Below are 19,997 nucleotides of genomic sequence, written 5' to 3'. Positions count from 1 at the left end.
AACATTAATTTGACTATAAGTTAATAAAATTTGAAATTTTAAAATAAACAATATTATTTAAAATTCTCTATTGTAAAATTCTTTTGGTTTGTCAGGAACAAATGCTGCTCATTTGGCAGATCTGTCATCTAACCAATCTGCTGGATAAATGGCCACAGATGGTATTTAAATCACATTCCCCATTTTCCAAGACTACTGATCTCTGTGACATGAACAATGGTTATCAGCAATACAGATCTCTGCCATTATCCACCATGTGCATGTAAAACACTATTCTGGAGATATATGTAAGCTAAATTTTCTATCTCCTGACTATGAAAAAAATCATATCTAGGAAGTTGTGAACCCAAAATAAGCATTGTGAAGACTGAATGAGGGCTATAATTCCCCCTATGAATGTTTACATTAAATGTGTCCTACTGCTCTGATTAAAGTCAAGGACAGCAGAAAAGCAAGAAAAACAACAATATTCTGGAGGGCATTTCAAGAAATGCCATTTCTCAGTTCAGAAATCACCACATCAAGAGTCCTACCTGGAAACATCCTCTATACTCGTTTTTATGCACATAACTTTTTGTGGTATTTTATAAAAATTAAAATTATTCTTTTATAAATCAGACAATCTGAAACATTGTATACTTCTAGCACAAACAGATAGAAGAGTAAAGAAAAGGGATTTCAAAGGGTAAGTGGTCATTATAAAATCCATGTTATTTTCTCTGTAGGACATGCAGAGCCAAGTGCAAACCCTCACTCACATCCACACACTGTGTGCAATAAACAGATCAGATGCAGCAAGAAAACAATGGCCTGGGGACAGGCATACCATACACAAGCTGTGGTTCAGACTTCCTGGTATTACCACAATCTAGGTCAATAGCCTCATGGGGCTACCAGGACAGGTACAATGGCAGACTGTCAAAGCACAGAATACCCAACTTATCTCCAAGGGCAATTCAAACTGGAATCCAGATCCAGGTGCCATATCTAAAAGGAATCTTAATTCCCTCCACTCAGGAAAACTTATCAGAGGCTAGGTAAAGGTGTCTGGAAAACATCTCTTGTAAGAAATGGCAAATGAACCCAAAGAAACTGGAGGTCTGGGGAATACTAGGCACAAAAGAAGTTCTGAGGTATCAGAGGACAGGCCGGGATGGCAGTAACAGTACCATCTCTGTAAACCCTCCACCAGAGTACTATGCAACTCTGCTTCATCCTCCACAGCACCGATCAACATGTGACATAGGTTTTTTTGCTTATCTGTTGACTCCGTGGCCCCAAAAGGTATGTAAACTCCCAAGAACTCAAACATCATTTACACATCAAGTAGCCTTGTGCAGCCCAGCCTGCGGTGGACAACACCTAACTCAGAATAGGAGTTTAAGTATTTGTTGAATAAGCTTTGGACTTTATGAAGCCAGTTGGCAGATGTTACCTCTTTCAAAAGAATTTGGTTTACGAGCAACCTAGGACTACTGGTGAAAGTTCATGTTAGTATAGCTGACATAAAGACCTGTCTTGCAATTAACTCCAACAATGGGAGCCCAGAGATTTCACCTCTAGCAGAGTTTCAGGCAGAGGCTGGAGGCTGAAAGGGCCCTTTTGTAGGGGGAGGCTGTGCTGCTGGACCTCTTACAGTGAACAAGAGAGCCCCACAACAAAGATCATCCAGGCCCAATATCAACTGTGCCAGAGTTGAAAAGCCTGCCAGAGAAACACGAAGGTGGTAGCCACATTAACCAAGTAAAAAGGAATACAATAAACTAATGTTTTATTTATACCAATATAAATATTAGCATTTCAACATGTAATCAACATAAAAAGTATTAGTGAAATATTTTATTTTTCCATACTGTCTACAAAATTCACTGTATATTTTACATTAGGAGTGTACCTCAATTTAGTTAGTATTTTCAACATTTAAAGAGAAATCTATTCTTAACAGAACATAGTTGTATTTAATGGACTATTATATACTGCTTCATTATACAACTGAACTTATATCAATTAAAATGTGATATGGCAAAGGTTCAGTTTCTCATTCGTAATAGTCACATTTCAAGTGCTCAAACACCACAAATGGCTACTTTACTGGACAAACTGGTTCTCTAATTACTTCTGAAAACAAAAGGAATGTACTCTTTGAAGATTGTGAGGGAAGAAAAAAAAACTTTTCAAGTATGAGCGCCTAAGTTAGATTGAAACAGTTTACAGCTTGAGCATCAACAAAATGTAACATCTTCTGCAGTGTTATTTAAAGCAGCAGGGGGAAGAGAGTAACTTAAAAAAAAAATAGGAAGATTACATTTTTAAAAAGTGATTGGCATTGAAAAGGATGTTTCTAGATTTAAAAATTCCATTCCCTCCACCAGAAAAAAGAAATGAAAAAGGAGAGAAGTTCCCAGTGACACTGGGTGGTGGTTTTAGTTCAGGCAGAAGTAAGCACAGAAGAGGCAGCAGTCAGAACATTCAGGCTGAGCCCACAGATTAGTGATTCTCTCCCGCTGAAGTTGATCTGAGGGTCATTATCCTACATTCTATGCTTCCTTTTTTTCCCTTCACACAGAGAGAAAGCACCCTGTACCAGGGACTGACAGTGCTATGCCTAGTTCTAGTTTGGACTATACAGATGACATTATGACTATCCACACAACAAGACAGTAACTGGTTTTAAATGAAAAGTCTCCTTGGAGTTGTTTTCTTACTTGATGGGAAGGGCTCCATTTGATGTCCCACTATTATTTTCTTTCTACCCACTGCTGTAGGCAGACTCCAAATCAAACCAAATGAATTTATGAAGTGTAACTAAAGAATGCTGGGGCTCAAATCCTCATTACAAAAAAAAGTTAGGCACAGTCAGGAGAACACAGCCCTTCCCCCGAGTCTTTAAAGGAGACTTGGCAGAAACCACAGCTCTGCACATTCATGAAAACTGCACAGACTAGACCACTACACCTGCTGTACATCAGGCCTACTGCCTTTCTGATCCATGGATTGCTAGGTTGTACCTACAACACTACTTGTTCACCGAGAGCCTTAGAAAAACAGTAGATGAAACAAAGGCAAGCAAAATGAAGCTTGGGCTAAAAATGGGTGCCAAATGTGCCTTGTTGTTCAAGTTTGCCCACTAATTTTCATGAGGCACACCATGAGTTATTCTGGACCTTGGGTATGTAGATATCTATCATCTATCTATCTATCTATCTATCCATCCAAATAAACGTCTTACACACACACACAAATAAAACATGTATACACACACATATACATATATATGTACTGAACTGAAATAATCATTATATTTAGGTATGTGTGTATGAGGGATTCTTTTTCATGGAGGACATAAACAAAACCTGTGGGATGGGAACTAGAGCCACAGCACACTCCTGCTACTGCCTCACTGCAGAACCTGGGGCAAATCTCCTAAGTCAAGGCTACACAGCTAGACAGCTGCCTATTTTGTTAAGAGAGATTTGTATATTATAAATATTTTGTTCACCACCTACTTTTCCCAAGTCTAATATGATTCTATGTATAGTATCACCTATCTAGGAAGATTATTATCATTATATTTTATAAGTGAAACAAAGTAACAGCTATCTTTCAATATTGTCTTAATGGGCAAGATAAAAACACTTCATCATTCATTAAATAGTCACTCCAAAAGAAAGCTAAATGTCTTAATTCACAAAGTTTGGTAATCTCATTCTTGAATTTTTTTAATGAATAAAAAATTATATATCTAAACCAAAACATATACAACAAAAAAAGCATTCTTCTCAAGCACATACATAATCAAATGAGCAAAAGAGTATGTGGCTATTTTTCAAATTACTAAATAATATATTATTATAAAACAAACGAAATAATCCACTGATAAAGAGCAAATCTAGTCTTACTGCCTGCTCCAATACAAACAACGTGGGGCTCTTTTCCACATTTTTCTCTCTGCACATGCAAGTATATATATTTTTATTGAAATATTACCCTATAGCTCACACTGCTTTTTCACTAAATAATATATCATGTACACCCCTTCAAGTTGATAGATACAAGTGTACACATCTTTCTTCCTTATGTCTTTAGGCACATGTACATGTGCACACAAGTAATCTTATGTAAATAGCATATCATGAATGATGGGGTTTTTTAAAAATTTTTGTTTTTGCAGGGATGAGGACCAAACTCAGGGCCTCACAAATGCTAGGCAAGTGCTCTTCCACTGAGTTACCCCCAGCCCCCTGGTGTAATTTTTTATGTAGTCTATATTACCTTTGTTCTTGTTGCTTACCACTCTATTATCAATGCTATAAAGAAGCTCTTTTTCTATTTTCTCCATGTTCCCAAGTAGTTACATACAGAACATGCATGTGTGTACAAAAGGACTTTCTGACTTTAGGATACCAGGACAGAATATTCATTGTACATAATTCTTTATGGCTTGCTTTTCTCACTTATATCTTATGGGAATCTGTTGAGATTAAATGGTAAATATTCTTTTAATCAATGTATAATATTATCTAAGAATAATATATATCAAAATATATAGTCATTCTCCATGAAATGCATTCACTGTTTGTTCTTTTGCCAAAACCAACAACATAACCAAAACATCTCAATACATTATATTCTTATTTAAATCTGATGCTTTCAATTCTATGTGATAGAGTAGCAGGAGTAAGACTGAAGTATCTCTGTCTCCTGTTTCCAAAGATGCCAGATTGCTTTCTGAGAAATTTTTAGCAATTTCCTATTTCACCAATCATCTATGAGGGTACCCTTCTTCCCACATCCCCTCCATCAGCAACTGGTGTCAATTGGTGCTTTGTCTACGTTTTCAGTCTGCCTGCTAGAAAGTGTTGCTGTCATGCTATTTTACTTTGTTGTTCCCTTGCCACTATTCAGTTAGAACATCTTTCTATGTTTATTAACATTTGAATTTACACATCTATAAGCTGCCTATTTATATCTCTGGGATTTCCTGTCAATTTGTGAGACTTTAAGATACCAGGACAGAATGTGTGTGTGTGTGTGTGTGTGTGTGTGTGTGTGTGTGCAAGTAAGCTGGTATTAATTCTCCTGCCTCCTGTCCCCTACCCCAAGTGCGGGGATAAAACCCATGGCCTCACACATGCTAGGCAAGTGCTCTACACTGAACTACATCACTAATCCACATTTGCAGGTTAAAGAAAGAAACAAGACTTTTATAGAAATGACTTTTTTAAAAAAAACTTTTGTGTATATTGGTTAAGGTTTCTCCCAACAACAGTTTTTTTTTTTTTAATTTTCAATTCTGTAATGACAAACTATACACATCTATTTCAAGATTGCAACTCTACAAAGCAAAGGTCTCTTTAAGGGGTTTGTTCTTATTTCTGTTTTGGACCCTTGTGACTCTATTCCCATGCCCTGTGAGCCCTTTCTGTTCCCTTTCTTACATGACAGAGGAATTCTCCCTTCAACAATCTTTTTACCTGTGCCTCCAGGAATCTTAACAGTAGTCTACAATTTTTATTTAACTCCTATTTCATTTTAAAATACCACTGATCATTGATTCTCAAGTTCAGAGTTGGATGGGTCTTTTGTTTTTCTGTTTTTTTGTTTTTTAAGCAGTACTTTAGAAGTGCTGTGACATCAAAATATCCCTGAGCTAACTTTAAATGAGCTCTACCAGGATGAAGTGTTTGAATACTAATGGCTAATGTTCAGTAAATGTTTACTCCATTTTAAAGCCTGTGTTAATCACTTAAAGGGCACCACCTCATTCAATATTTAAAACAGTTCTATAAATTAAGCACTCCCATAAAATAACTTGTGCATGGCCACAGAAGAAAGAAGTGATAAAACTGGGATTCTTCACACTGACTGTGTAAACTTGAACAAGTAACTACCCAACTTCTCCAAGTTTAATGTTTCCACTTATAAAGTGACAATGCTAATATTTCACAAGGTCTTGGTGGGGTTCCAAGGCTATAATGATAGCATACAGAGCAGTGTTTTATAAACTCTGGGTATCATTAACTGCAAAATGTCAACTCAATTTAATGGCTAATATAACCACCATTTTTTAAAAAGTGAAATAGAATATATCTAGCAATGGTAGGTATTGTTAGTGAAAATTTTCTTCCAATAACACATACATACTCCTGTGTGCAGGATTATGTATGTGTATCTATCTATATATCTATCTATCTACCCCTCTCTCTCTTTCTCTCTCTCTCTCTCTCTCTCTCTCTCTCTCTCTCTATATATATATATATATATATATATATATATATATTTTTTTTTTTTTTTTAATATGGGACTTGACCAGTGATAGGAAACATTCAGTCCAGGGCCTAGCAGGCAAAAAACTGTCAACATAAAGTGAATTCTGATGTTGTTATACAGTGGCTATTTTAGGAAAAACCATCTTGATTTTCTGTCTGAACTGTAAAAGATTTAAAATTACTACTAGTTTCTGTATAATTATTATGGTTTTAAAGGTGATCTAGAAAAGTAGCTACTTATGGAATAGTCTTCATAACTATAGAAAGGTTTTTACAGAAAGGCAGGTATAAAGTTATTTCTATTAAGCCAAGACAAAAGCAGACATGAAGCAGTTTTGCACAAGGAGGATGAGTGTTGCAGGCAGTGGATCTCATTTATGGTTTGATATCAACACAACCTGAGATTTTTCAAACTAATAAGCTACTCCCTCAGAACTTCTGGTTAGGACATGGGAGACATTAAACAAGGATTCTATTTAAACAAAAACTGTCCTTAAGGCATAATGAAACAACTTGGGAAGGACTCCAACCTGGTGAAGTCCCTTTCTTTCCTGTTACTTAATAGTTTACTGGTATATTCCTTATTTTAATGTCATATGACATGGGTGAAAGTGTTAGGCCAATTCTGTCCAAATAATATTTTTCATTTAATTGAAATGATGAAAGAGAATACACAAAAATAATTTCCACATTTAATTTCACTGTGCTTTAATCGTTCCATTGGCATTATTAAATTATATTGAAACTGACTTGTCTTCAGATCTGAGAGTACTTATTCCTACAAAATATATCCTTGGAAATTTAAAGCATGGCTCTTCCATTCAGTCCTTTCTTCTGCACCTAGGTTTTAGGAATAATTTCATACTCACATTGTCAGCAATAGGATTTTAAAAGAAACATCAACATTTATTTTCTTAGAACAACAAGGCTGTCTAGTTCCATGCTCTGCTTAATTTTCACAATTCTTTCCTTGTCTTCATCCTCTGTTCTTTCTGCACATATCTGCCTTTCACTAGTAATTCCTACTCCCCCAGGTTGGAGAATATAGCTTCTCCTCTGTATTCGCCATGGTACTGAGAATTTGGCATGACAGGTACTAAATGTGTTAAAAGAAATGGTTTTACATCATGTCTCTTAAATTAAAAAGGAGCTAAAGGGGAAAAAAAACAATGAAATAATGAGACAGATGAATAAGAAGAAACTGAGATAAAGAACACAGTGAACATTTTTTGTCTCTAAACTACTTCTTGAAAAAATATTTTCAAAACCAACTTCTTCAAAATCATTTTCACTTGCATGTAAATAAACATTTGTTCAATGTTATTAAATATTCTGCAGAAATCATGATTTTAAGTACCAACATATTCATCTGGATATTTTGAAAAGCAAAACACAACTCAATTCTTAGCTCTGATTCAAGATCAAAAGGATGAACTAAACATCTCAGAAAACAACTTCACAGAGAAACAGACTTGTTAATAAATCTTATTAATATAATAATGAAAATTTGTATGTGTACATGTGTATTTATCATGTGCTATCTATGTGTGTATATTTATCTGCAACTGTCAGATACTCATCATTTCTCAAGTATCCCCCAATCCTTTTTTCTATAAGTCCCAATTTAAATTTAATCTTAGTGAACACAGCTTGTATCTTTTAATTTCTATTGCCCTACTGATCTTTATGAAACACCCAAACTAGTCTTCTATATTATTAATTCATTAGGAATAAACTATAAATACATTTATATTCATAAAATTGAAGATTAGATTTTAAAATGAAGATAGATTAAATTATTGCAGTAATAAAGTACTGTCATTTATGCATCAAAATACTGTAAAAATCTTTATATGGTTCATTTGGGACAGAGTTCACAAATTTATCCTTAAAAATAAAAGATTAAAAAAGGAAATGATGTGTATAAAGCCTACTAAGATCATCCCAAGTCATTTGAAAAATATCAAACACATTTATTGAAAATTACCATTCTTCTTTCTACCCCTTCTTTGTCCTGGTTAGGGTATATGGAACCATACAGACCGAAACCTATACTCACTATCTAAAAGGATAACAGTTTCTGCAAACACTCTTACTTACCACTCATTTTTTTAAAAAAATACCATCCTATTGTTGCAGATTTACTTAACTTTATTCCCATTAGATTCTAAGCTTTGTTCAACCTGCAGTGAACAGCAGATCTGTAGCTGGTCAGAACTATAGAAAGTGTTGCTGGGATAAATTTACAGCTATTGGTTTTCTGTACTTAGGGTTCTAGGATGAGTAAACTGACCTACAGTGCAATATTCTTCTATAGTCAATAACAAAAGCCTATTTATGCACCTAGAGAAACTAAAATATCACATCACAGGATTTCTGATGTGCTTTTAACACCTTCCATTTTTCTGTCATTCTCATCAAAGATACTGATGAAGTTAACCAGAAGAAAACACCATCAGTTATACTAAAGAACATAAGAGTAGTAAACATTTGGGGAAGGTAATGATTTCTTAGTGAGGACTCAAAAAGCACTAATTTGAAAGAAAAATTACAAAGCAGACTTCATCAAAATTAAAAACTCGTGTTTTTACAAAGAAGAAAGGTATCTATTCATTATTAGGGAAATGAAAAGGTAAGTTACACCAATACTCATGATACATATAATCATAAGAGGATGGGTATCCAAATATATAAAGAATTTCTACAAATCAATATTATAAAAACATATAATCCAATTTAAAGTGAACAAAATCCTCAGATACTTCACAAAGGAAGACACAACAGGGTTAATAAACACACAGACAAGTGCTCAAAATCACTGAAGGAAGTAAATTAAAACCACAGTGAGACACCATGGAACACCACAGGTCATGAGCATGTGAAGCAACTGAAATCCTCATGTATTGGTAACAAGAAGGTAAAATGGCACATGGGGAACAGTATTGTAACAGGGTGAGGGGATGGAGGGGGAAGTGCTAGCAACTGAATTGGAGCAGGATGTGTTCCACACTTTTGCAATAATGTCATGGTGTATGTTTCCTGGTGTTATAGATAACTACAAAGAATGATAGTTAAAAAGCACCCTTTTCCCCTAGTACCTGAGAATTCTCTTACAAAATGACAAGAATGAAAACATGTCCATAAAAAGATATCTATAAAAACAATTATACCGGGGATGGGGATATACCTCAGTTGGTAGAGTGCTTGCCGGGCATGCATGAGGCCCTGGGTTCAATCCCCAGCACCACATAAAATAAATTTTAAAAAAATTATAGCAACTTTATTTCTAATTCCAAACTGGAAACAATCTATATGTCCTGTCCATCAACAAGACTACATATATGCAAATTGTGGCATATTCAAGCATCTGCATACTGTTCACCAATAAAAAGGAATGAACATTGATATGCAAGATAGGGATGAATCTCAAAAATACAGTGTTGAGCAACTAAAGCCAGGAACCCCCCCCCCCAGAAATCCTCCCCCCAAAACAATAAACAAACAACAAAACCCCAGAAAACAAGAGTATATACTGTATGATTCCACTTGGAATGCAGTTCAAAACTGGACAAGACTAATCTACAGTGACAGAAATCAGATCAGTTGCTGTCTATGGAGGATAGGGACAACTGAAGGCAGAGGGAACTTTCTGAAGTGATGGAAAGTTCCACATCTTGACTAGGATGTATGTTACATAAGTACATGCATTTGCCAAAACTTACAAAATCATATACTTAAGATTTCTGATTTTTGTTGTACATATAAATTTTGCTTCAGCAACGAAATTTTAAAAAAACTACAATGTAATTTATTGGTATAAATCAGCATTTTTCAAACTTTTTGAACTCAAACTATTTTTACTCTGAAAAATCATTTAAGACTTCACCCCAAAAAGTAGCTTTTCTTTTAATGTGAGTTATATCTTTTGTTATTCAACAATTAAAAAAAACAATTTAAAAAACTTTTTCACTTAACCAAAAACAACATTTTTATGAAAATAACTACTTTCCAAAACAAAAATGTGGAATAATGGCATTGTTTTACATTTCTATAATTTTTTTATGTCTGAATTCTCATAATTGCTTCAGTACACAATCTAGGACCTCACATATCATATTGTCTCCAGCAACTCCACTGCATACTTATGGGGAATGAAATGAAAAAGGCAAATGTCTTAGTGATATTATGAAAGTTGTTTAAATTTGTGGTCCCGTAAGACAACCTTAGGGACAACCCAAGGGTTCAAAGACCACTTTCTAAAACCACTGGCAAGGACAGTCAGTAGACCCGTACTCCCTTTTTCTAGTATATCTTTACAAAATTTTGGAAGGCAGCAGGGAGGTGAAAATCTATGTATTCAACAAATATCGATTAAATTTCAACCACTGTGATTGCTTTTGAGGATATTAGGAAGGACGGTCAACAAAATATCAAAGAAAGTTTGCTGTTGAGATACTTCTGTTTCAAAAAGTGTCATTTCATTTCTAAATTCTGCTTTAAAACTTTAAAAGCTTGGGACTTATTCAGCTAAGAATGTTTAAAGATATTTAAAACCAATTTTATTTTTTTTATTTTTTAGTTGTAGTTGGACACAATACCTTTATTTTATTTACTTATTTTTTTATGTGGTGCTGAGGATTGAACCCAGGGCCTTGCCCACGTGAGACAAGCGCTCTACCGCAGAGCTACTACCTCACCCTCTATTCTCTTATTTTAATATGATAAAATTTACCCCAAATAATGGTGCAGCTGTATTCATCAAGCAAACTCTTCTCAAGTTCAAGAGTCTAACAGACCAACATACAATAATCATGGGAGACTTCAACACACCTCTCTCACCACTGGACAGATCTTCCAAACAAAAGTTAAATAAGGAAACTATAGAACTCAATAACACAATTAACAACCTAGACTTAATTGACATATATAGACTATACCACCCAACATCAAGTAGCTACACTTTTTTCTCAGCAGCACATGGAACCTTCTCAAAAATAGACCATATACTATGTCACAGGGCAACTCTTAGACAATACAAAGGGGTAGAGATAATACCATGCATCTTATCTGATCATAATGGAATGAAACTGAAAATCAATGATAAAAGAAGAAAGGAAAAATCAAGCATCACCTGGAGAATGAACAATAGGTTGCTGAGTGATCAATGGGTTTTAGAAGACATCAAGGAGGAAATTAAAAAATTCCTAGAGTTAAATGAAAACACAGACACAACATATCGGAATCTATGGGACACATTGAAAGCAGTTCTAAGAGGAAAATTCATTGCTTGGAGTTCATTCCTCAAAAAAAGAAAAAACCAACAAATAAATGATCTCATACTTCATCTCAAAATCCTAGAAAAAGAAGAGCAAAACAACAGCAAAAGAAGTAGAAGGCAAGAAATAATTAAAATCAGAGCTGAAATTAATGAAATCGAAACAAAAGAAACAATTGAAAAAACTGACAAAACTAAAAGCTGTTTCTTTGAAAAAATAAATAAAATTGACAGACCCTTAGCCATGCTAACGAAGAGAAGAAGAGAGAGAACCCAAATTACTAGCATACGGGATGAAAAAGGCAATATCACAACAGACACTTCAGAAATACAGAAGATAATCAGAAATTACTTTGAATCCTTATACTCCAATAAAATAGAAGATAGTGAAGGCATAGATAAATTCCTTGAGTCCTATGATCTGCCCAGATTGAGCCAGGAGGATATAGACAACCTAAACAGACCAATAACAATAGAGGAAGTAGAAGAAACCATCAAAAGATTACCAACTAAGAAAAGCCCAGGACCGGATGGGTATACAGCAGAGTTTTACAAAACCTTTAAAGAGGAACTAACACCAATACTTTTCAAGCTATTTCAGGAAATAGAAAAAGAGGGAGAACTTCCAAATTCATTCTACGAGGCCAACATCACCCTGATTCCGAAACCAGACAAAGACACATCAAAGAAGGAAAACTACAGACCAATATCTCTAATGAACCTTGACGCAAAAATCCTCAATAAAATTCTGGCGAATCGGATTCAAATACATATCAAAAAAATTATACATCATGATCAAGTAGGATTCATCCCTGGGATGCAAGGCTGGTTTAATATACGGAAATCAATAAATGTTATTCACCACATCAATAGACTTAAAAATAAGAACCATATGATCATCTCAATAGATGCAGAAAAAGCATTCGACAAAGTACAGCATCCCTTTATGTTCAAAACGCTAGAAAAATTAGGGATAACAGGATCATACCTCAACATTGTAAAAGCAATCTATGATAAGCCACAGGCCAGCATCATTCTGAATGGAGAAAAATTGAAGGCATTCCCTCTAAGATCTGGTACAAGACAGGGATGCCCTCTCTCACCACTTCTGTTCAACATAGTCCTCGAAACACTGGCCAGAGCAATTAGACAGTCAAAAGAAATTAAAGGCATAAAAATAGGAAAAGAAGAACTTAAATTATCACTATTTGCAGATGATATGATTCTATACCTAGCAGACCCAAAAGGGTCTACAAAGAAGCTATTAGAGCTAATAAATGAATTCAGCAAAGTGGCAGGATATAAGATCAACACGCATAAATCAAAGGCATTCCTGTATATCAGCGACAAATCCTCTGAAACGGAAATGAGGACAACTACTCCATTCACAATATCCCCCCAAAAAATAAAATACTTGGGAATCAACCTAACAAAAGAGGTGAAAGATTTATACAATGAAAATTACAGAACCCTAAAGAAAGACATAGAAGAAGACCTTAGAAGATGGAAAAACATACCCTGCTCATGGATAGGCAGAACTAACATCATCAAAATGGCGATATTACCAAAAGTTCTCTATAAGTTCAATGCAATGCCAATCAAAATCCCAACAGCATATCTTGTAGAAATAGATAAAAGAATCATGAAATTCATATGGAATAATAAAAGACCCAGAATAGCAAAAACAATACTAAGCAGGAAGTGTGAATCAGGCGGTATAGCGATACCAGACTTCAAACTATACTACAGAGCAATAGTAACAAAAACAGCATGGTACTGGTACCAAAACAGGAGGGTGGACCAATGGTACAGAATAGAGGACACAGTAACCAATCCACAAAACTACAACTATCTTATTTTTGATAAAGGGGCTAAAAGCATGCAATGGAGGAAGGATAGCATCTTCAACAAATGGTGCTGGGAAAACTGGAAATCCATTTGCACCAAAATGAATCTGAATCCCTATCTCTCGCCGTGCACAAAAGTTAACTCAAAATGGATCAAGGAGCTTGATATTAAATCAGAGACACGGCATCTGATAGAAGAAAAAGATGGTTATGATCTACACGCTGTGGGATCGGGCTCCAAATTCCTCAATAGGACACCCATAGCGCTAGAGTTAACAAATAGAATCAACAAATGGGACTTACTCAAACTAAAAAGTTTTTTCTCAGCAAAAGAAACAATAAGAGAGATAAACAGGGAGCCTACATCCTGGGAACAAATCTTTACTCCACACACTTCAGATAGAGCCCTAATAACCAGAATATACAAAGAACTCAAAAAATTAGACAATAAGATAACAAATAACCCAATCAATAAATGGGCCAAGGACCTGAACAGACACTTCTCAGAGGAGGACATACAATCAATCAACAAGTACATGAAACAATGCTCACCATCGCTAGCAGTCAGAGAAATGCAAATCAAAACTACCCTAAGATACCATCTCACTCCAGTAAGACTGGCAGCCATTAGGAAGTCAAACAACAATAAGTGCTGGAGAGGATGCGGGGAAAAGGGCACTCTTGTTCATTGCTGGTGGGACTGCAAATTGGTGCAGCCAATTTGGAAAGCAGTATGGAGATTTCTCGGAAAGCTGGGAATGGAACCACCATTTGACCCAGCTATTCCCCTTCTCGGTCTATTCCCTAAAGCCCTAACAAGAGCATGCTACAGGGACACTGCTACATTGATGTTCATAGCAGCTCAATTCACGATAGCAAGACTGTGGAACCAGCCTAGATGCCCTTCAATAGATGAATGGATAAAAAAAATGTGGCATTTATACACTATGGAGTATTACTCTGCATTAAAAAATGACAAAATCATAGAATTTGGAGGGAAATGGATGGCATTAGAGCAGATTATGCTAAGTGAAGCTAGTCAATCTTTAAAAAACAAATACCAAATGACTCCTTTGATATAAGGGGTGTAAACAAGGACAGGGTAGGGACGAAGAGCTTGAGAAGAATATTTACAGTAAACAGGGATGAGAGGTGGGAGGGAAAGGGAGTGAGAAGGGAAATTGCATGGAAATGGAAGGCGATCCTCAGGGTTATACAAAATGTCATATAAGAGGAAAGGAGGGGTAAGACAAGAGAATACAAATGGAAGAAATGATTTACAGTAGAAGGGGTAGAGAGAGAAAAGGGGAGGGGAGGGGAGGGGAGGGGAGGGGGGATAGTAGACAATAGGACAGACAGCAGAATACATCAGACACTAGAAAGGCAATATGTCAATCAATGGAAGGGTAACTGATGTGATACAGCAATTTGTATACGGGGTAAAAGCGGGAGTTCATAATCCACTTGAATCAAACCGTGTAATATGATGTATTAAGAACTATGTAATGTTATGAACGACCAATAAAAAAAATATGATAAAATTTAAAAACTACAATCAAAATTCACCTTTAGTAGTTTACCTATCTAAAAAATAGATATGATTTTTCACATTAATACTTAATCTGAATATAAATCGGTTTCATTGGTCACACAACACAATTTTAGTTTAAGTTGATGTAATTTGACTTTATCATTAAGAATACGGTGCCTTCATGTAGTCATGGAAAATAAAATTGACTCTCCAAAGTTGTTAAGAATTTTTTTTTAAATACGGGATATATTTCCAGTCTTAAAAATATTATTTCTCAATCCATGTAATGTTAGTGAAAAATTTAGTTGTAATATATGAGGAGACTTAACAATATTCGAAGGCATCTTACATATGAAATATCTGATGTTTAAAATACTGAAATCAATGCAATTAAAGTACCTATCTATACAATAAAATTCCTACGTTTAACTATATCCATTTTCAACAGCAGCTGAGTTTGAGATCATACTATACACATACACACAAAAATACTTTTCCCATGACATTTAATGTACCCTCTACCCAGTTCCAGTATGAATTCAATTATAGGAATTTCAAAGTTCTCTCCACATATCTAGAACACCAAGTATGAACTGGCTTCGGAATGTTCAGCTAAGACAGACATGAAGGAGATGGAGTTAACTCAACAGCTGGGTAATTTAACATGCTTCTAGACATCTTCAACTAAAATTAGCCCAGAGTCTCAGAAGCAAGTTAGTACAAGTCTAACATGAGAATTCTAAGACTAGTCACATGCCTTTTTTAGTTAGGCATCTTAAAAAACATCCACTTGGTTTTCTATTTTAAGCTTAGTAATTTTATAACTATGTTATTACGTTTGGTTTTGCTATGTATTTTGCTAATTTTACTTTTCATTTTTTGATCTTTAAAATGACGTATCTCTAGTTTTGATTACCACTTAAAAATTGTGTATTTCTCTTAAAACTAGTGAAAAACTGTTTGGCTGTTTGCCTTTAGGATATGAGAAAATGAGAAAATCATAAATGAGAAAATCTCAAGAGGCCAGGGATATTTGGATCTCATGGTATATTTTAGGACTCTCTATGATGTTTCTCATCAGAAGAAACCTTCAGGAAACCTTTGCAGTCCAGGTGTTTTTCACTGTGCTTAATTATGATTATCCCTACTTCCTATCAAATGGTATGCTTTGGTAGGAGGTAATGGTGATTTTGTTTATTTTAAAAGAGGCTTTATTTGTTTTCATTTTAATAAGGTAAAATTATACATACAAAATTACACTGATTTACATAGTGGATTTCTAAAATTTAGAATTTATCAAAAAACTCCAAGAACACAGTAAGTTTACTTCCTACTCTGTTCATCACCATAACTGCACTAACAGGAAAGCTTATAGAGTCATCACATTTCAAAGCCAAAATGTACTAATGAGAAAACACTGTGAACCGGTGGGGTTTTTTTTGTTTTTTGTTTTTGGTACTAAGAATGGATTTCAGGTTTAATTCATAAGTCCTTGATCTACTTTGAGTTGAGTTTTGTGCATGGTGAGAGAAAGGGGTTTAATTTCATTTTGTTGCATATGGATTTCCAGTTTTGCCAGCACCATTTATTGAACAGGCTATCTTTTCTCCAATGCACGTTCTTGGCACCTTTGTCTAATATAAGATAATTGTAATTTTGTGGGTTAGTTTCTGTGTCCTCTATTCTGTACCATTGGTCTATCAGTCTGTTTTGGTGCCAATACCATGCTGTTTTTGTTACTATTGATCTGTAGTATAGTTTAACGTCTGGTATGGTGATGCCACCTGCTTCGCTCTTCTTGCTAAGGATTGCTTTTGCTATTCTGGGTCTCTTATTTTTCCAGATGAATTTCATGATTGCTTTTTCTATTTCTATGAGGAATGCCATTGGGATTTTTGAATTGTATTAAATCTGTATAGTGCTTTTGTTAGTATGGTCATTTTGATAATATTAATTCTACCTATCCAAGAGCAAGGTAGATCTTTCCATCTTCTAAGGTCTTCTTTGATTTCTTTCATACATTGCTCGTGGGACTGCAAATTGGTGTAGTATGGAGATTCCTTGGAAAAATGGGAATATCTTTCTATCTTTCTATCTTTCTATCTTTCTCCTTGGTCTATACCCAAAGGACTTAAAAACAGCATACTACAGGGACACAGCCACATCAATGTTGATCACAGCACAATTCACAATAGCTAAACTGTGGAACCAACCTAGAGGCCCTTCAACAGATGAATGGATTAAAAAATGTGGCATATATACACAATGGAATATTACTCAGCAATAAGAGAGAATAAAATCATGGCATTTGCAGGTAAATGAATGGAGTTGGAGAAGACAATGCTAAGTGAAGTTATCCAATCCCCAAAAGACAATGCTGAATGTTTTCTCTGATATAAGAAGGCTGATTCATAGTGGGATAGGAAGAGGGAGCATGGGAGGAATAGATGAACTCTAGTTAGGACAGAGGGGTGGGAGAGGAAGACAGCGGGCAGGGGATTAGCAATGATGGTGCAGTGTGATGGACATCATTATCCAAAGTACATGTATGAAGACATGAATTGGTATGAAGATACTTTATATACAGAGATATGAAAAATTGTGCTCTATGTGTGTAACAAGAATTGTAATGTATTCTGCTGTCTTGTATTTAATAAAATAAAATCTATTTTTAAAAAAAGAATAGAATTCAGGGGTACTCTATCATTGAGCTACATCTCCAGTCCTTTTTTTATTTTTTGGTACCTGGGATTGAACCACTGAACCACATTCACATCCTTTTGTTTTTTGAGACAGGGTCCTGTTGAGTTGCTAACGCTGGCCTCAAATTTGCAACCTTCCTATCTCAGCCTCCGGAGTCACTGGGTTTACAAGTATGATCCCAATGCATTCAGCCCCAGTGCTTTGACTTAGAGCTGTCACTCTGGGCATCTGGACTGCCTTACTTTACAGTGTTCACCTCAGATGGGAGGAAGGAAGTATGCCACAGAGAGGCAGTCCTTAACTTAGGCTCACTACCTTTTACTTACCCTTATCTCTAAGAAAAAAAAGATTTCACACCTTGGGTACTGAAACAGATGTGAAATCACTGAAAAGTGAAGAGAGCGGATCATGATTGTTTGGACCTAAAGGAAGTGGTTTCAATGACAGAATGTTGAGGAGACATGGGGTGTGCTGCACAGATCAGAGGAAACACTCACCCTTCCTGTTTCACACAGAGGGCAGAGAGGCAGCAAGACAAAGAGCACAAATCTACTGCTACCTCTCCATGTTCCAAAAAGGAGCTGAGACTATTATTACTGGTAATTTTGTGGTAGAAAAGGGGAAAGAAGCCCTCCTGACGACACAGAAACCTTTTGGGCTGTATACAGAGAAAAGTCCTGCCTCAAAATTTGCATATGTTCCAGGTGGATTAGGATTCTGGTTGTAGCAGAGAGTGCTATGGAAAGAGTTGGAGCTCCCTACTAGAATGTAGGCCTCTGAGCCTGATGGGAATGGCTCATCCTTGAAGGCAGCTCTGCAGTGAGACAGCTGCATGTTTCCTGGAACACTGCAGACAAAGACTTCAGACCCCTGAAAGAAGAGTTTGAGGAACACACAGAAATTATTTAACAACAAGAAACAAAAGGAAGCAGAGATGCACTGAATAATAGAAATGATCCTCTGTAAATACTACTGCCTCTTCTTGTGGCTCTGAACTTTTCAGATTAACTTCCTTTAAATCACATTTCCTTTTTCAGAATGAGCATTACCAATTTTTTTGTGATTTGCTTTTTAGCAAGTTCAACATCCTAATTTAACTTCCTTTCTAAATGATCTGAGATGCTTTTGACTGCTTGCCCTCAGACAGAGAGAATTTCCAGGGACAGATGTGAATTTCTGGTTTCTTCCTATGCTGAGACACATAATACCCACAGGGTGTTCTCTGACAAGGATGGCAGTTTGCTTTCTGACTGTTCTGAGCACAGTGAAAAACACCTGGACTGCAAAGGTTTCCTGAAGGTGGTTTCTTCTAATGAGAAACATTATAGAGAGTCCTAAAAACTACCATAAGATCCAAATATCCCTGGCCTCTTGAGATTTTCTCATTTATGATTTTCTCATTTTCTCATATCCTAAAGGCAAACAGCCAAACAGTTTTTCACTAGTATTAAGAGAAATATATAATTTCTACAAAACATTATGATTATTCCTACTTCCTATCAAATAGTCTGCTTTGGTAGGAAATTGGAAGGAAGATATAATTTTAATATAATTATATAGGAAGATATAATTTTTTCCTTTAGAATTGCTGTGACTCAGTTGCAAAGCGCTTGCCTAGCATGCATGAGGCACTGCGTTCGATTCTCAGCACCACATATCAATAAAAAAAAGGTTCACTGACAACAAAAAACATATTTTTAAAAAAAAAGAATTTTTTAAGGCAAATGTTTTTTCAGATCTGTTTTAAAAGAAAACTTTCAATGTATTAATGTGCTGCTCAAGTTTATTCAATTGGAAACTTAAAAAGGCCTACATGGCCATTTGAATTTGTAGTTGAGTACCCAACACTGAGCCAACAACAGATGGATGCTCAATAATCATTTGGGGATTATGATGTTAATTCCCTGTGAATTATTATACAAAAGAAACAAACAGAACTACATGAATTAAAGGCTGGGAAAAATTACCTTAAATTTCAGAATACAAAGCTTTTTGTCTATGAATATATATCTTTGTTATTTCAAATATCTGTTAAAAAAAATCTACATTCTAAGAAAATATCAGGGAGTTGGAAGTCAAAACCTGGTTTGAATTCTGGTCCTACCATGTGTTGGCTAAGTGATCTTAGGCAGGTCAAACTTTCTGCACTTATTTTCTTGGGTAGATCCAACATCTTATGCTTCAATTTCTTTATCTATAAAGCTGATGCTATAATCATACCTGTCCTACCTGTAACTCAGATATTTGAAATTCAAAAAGCAACAAAGCTTGTGAAAGTACTTTAGAAACACCAATTTATGATACCAATGTAAGTTCTCGCTATCATAACTAACCATGAAATTGTAAAGAGTCCTGGATCTGCAGTGTGGTCA

The 19,997-nt window shown here is 35.4% G+C and overlaps 1 protein-coding gene across 1 annotated transcript in view; it reads right to left on the bottom strand.

The window, feature by feature from the left end:
- Nucleotides 1-19,997, bottom strand: part of Osbpl1a (oxysterol binding protein like 1A) — a 218,075-nt gene that overhangs the window by 34,241 nt on the left and 163,837 nt on the right. The gene's annotated exons all lie outside the window — the stretch shown is intronic.

This window comes from Urocitellus parryii, chromosome 13, assembly GCF_045843805.1.
Source record: "Urocitellus parryii isolate mUroPar1 chromosome 13, mUroPar1.hap1, whole genome shotgun sequence".
Taxonomy (NCBI): domain Eukaryota; kingdom Metazoa; phylum Chordata; class Mammalia; order Rodentia; family Sciuridae; genus Urocitellus; species Urocitellus parryii.
The sequence above is the reverse complement of the archived record's forward strand: the minus strand, read 5'-3'. Positions and strand labels throughout refer to the sequence as shown.